A 2728-nucleotide genomic window follows, 5' to 3' on the forward strand; every position below is an offset into this window, starting at 1 on the left:
AAAAAAAAAAAAAAAAAAAAAAAAAAAAAAAAAAAAAAAAAAAGAAATACATTCAATATTATTATAGTTACAAACTTAAAAATTACAAATATTCATATAAATATATATATATATATAATAAAACTTTTAATTTTTTTTTTTAAAGGAAAAAAATTAATTTTATATGTAGAATGTAAGTGTTTGTATATTGATATATATATACTTAACACGAATAAAATCATATAATTATTTTTAACAATATTATAAAAGCTATTCTTAATATATATTACGTATATATATATATATATTTATTTATTTATATATATATTTATTTATATATATATATATTTATTTATTTATATATTTATTTATATATATATTTATTTATTTATTTATATTTTAAATTTCCCCAAAAAAGAAATACTTACAATATAATATACATAATTGAGGATGCTTATAAATAAAATCAAAAAAAAATAATAATAACATACATACATACATATATATATATATAATATATATGTATATTTATATATATATATTTCTTACAAAAACGCAGTTCCTTTTTTTTTTTTAATTTCTTAAAGATCAATATATATAAAATTACATCATATAATATGATTTTATAGTCTATATATTATTGCAAAATTAATACTATATAAACAAATTCTTTTCAGTATCTTAAATTATTAATACATCTATATATATATATATATATATATACATATACATATAATTCTTTTTCTTTTCTTTTTATAATATATAAAATATAAAATTCATTGTTTTACTTAAGATATATATAATATATATATTTAAAAAAAATTAAATAAATATATATAAAAAAAAAAAAAAAAAAACAGTAAAATTGGACTTCATATATATAATAATATATAATATTATATATATATATATATATATATATATATATATATATATATCAATAATATATATATTTCTTTTTCTTTTTTTTTTAAAAAGTGTGCTTTATATACATATATTAATAAATTTTATAATAAAAAATATAAATATTAAAAATTTTATTTATTTCCAAGATTGTTTTATTTTATTTTTATTATTTTTTTTTTTTTAAATTTCATCTATGCAATTGATTTATATATATATATATATATATATATATATATATATAAAATATATATGTATATTTATAAATAAACATATTATGTATAAAATCTTCAAATTTTTATGCATATTTATATAGGATACCTAGATTTGTTTCTCTTTATTAATATATTATACTATATATATAAAATAATGATATAATTATATATATTTAGTAATATATTAAAATATATATACATATATATATATATTATAATCATATATAAAAAAAGTATATTGCATTTATTTATATTTATAACATATTTATAAATAATATATAACTATTTTTCCTATATTATATAAATATTAATAGAGAATGCTCTTTTTTTTTATTTTTTTTTCATTATCTTTTTTCTTTATTCTTTTCTTTATCTATATTCCTAATATAATATAAACAAAATCAAAAAAAAAAAAAAAAAAAAAAAAAAAAAAAAAAAAAAAAAAATATAATATTTTTGTTATTGTTTTATTTTTATACTTTTGGTTATTCTTTATGTTTACTATATAATAAATATTATTATATATAAAGTGATGATAAATGAAAATATATAAATATAAATATATAAATATATATATATATTGTTTGATTTATATATTAATAAACTGTGTGGATATATTATTTTATAAATTATTTAATATATTATTATAATATATATTGTAAATTTAATTTTACGGATAATAAAGAAAAACTAATAAAATAAATAAAATAATAAAACAAATATAATATTGTACATATATATATATATTTATATATTATGGGGACGTATTATAAATAAAAATACATTATATTATTAAATTATGATATATTTCATTTATATAAAAAATAAGAAAAAAAAAAAAAAAAAAAAAGTACATGCAATATGGATCTTAAAAAACTTCTTTTTTTTTTCTTTTTTTTTTCTTTTTTTTTGTTTTATTAGAAATACGTGAGAATTATATATTTACATATATTTGTGTATAAATTATATTTATTTAATAAAAAAAAAAATTGGCATGTAAAATAATATATATATATATAATATATATATATATATATATATATATATATATATATATATACAAGGATATGTTTAAAAATGATAAATAACCCCTTCTTGTATTTTTCATATTTAAAATGGGGCGAGATAAAAAAAAAAAAAAAATTAAAATAATTAAAATAATTACAAAGTGGGGATATAAAGTAATATGTATTAAAGAAACAAATATGTAAGAGCAAAAGATAAATATATATGGTTATTTTTAAAATAATATTATACACCCATTAGTTATATTATATATATATATATATATATATTTATATATGTATATGTTTTATGGGGAGCCATAGTTGCTTGCGTGCGTACAAAAAAAATGAAGATATTAAAAAAGAAAAAAAGGAAAAGGTAAAATGATTAAATGTTTATATTCTTTACATCTTTCCTAAAATTATAATATTTTTTAAACTTGAATACAAACTTCTATTTTAGATGTGAATAAATAGGAAGGAAAATAAAACAAACAACTGACGGGTTAGTTTCAACAATTTAAAAAAAATATATATATATATATATATATATATATATATATTTATATATATGTATGTATTATATATGTGTACACTTATTTACATTATGGGTTTTTTTTTTTTTTT

Source organism: Plasmodium reichenowi, chromosome 8, assembly GCF_001601855.1.
Source record: "Plasmodium reichenowi strain SY57 chromosome 8, whole genome shotgun sequence".
Classification (NCBI taxonomy): Eukaryota; Apicomplexa; class Aconoidasida; order Haemosporida; family Plasmodiidae; genus Plasmodium; species Plasmodium reichenowi.